Here is a 236-nt window from a genome sequence, read left to right on the forward strand (position 1 = left end):
TTTTGCTAGTTTATTTTGTCTCTTTGTCTTCTCTCTTGGTGCTATATGAACATTTAATGTGGTTTTAGAGTCAAGTTTTGGCTGCTATATCTAGCATGGTGGTATCTCTTAGATACCCTTAATTATAATTTTAATAATAATTATTACCTTTGAGGTTTTTATTCCCATGCTGGTATTTTAAATAACGATCTTATCCTTATTTATATGAATTCATATATATATATATATATATATAT

The sequence above is a fragment of the Octopus bimaculoides genome, chromosome 8 (genome assembly GCF_001194135.2).
Source record: "Octopus bimaculoides isolate UCB-OBI-ISO-001 chromosome 8, ASM119413v2, whole genome shotgun sequence".
Lineage (NCBI taxonomy): Eukaryota > Metazoa > Mollusca > Cephalopoda > Octopoda > Octopodidae > Octopus > Octopus bimaculoides.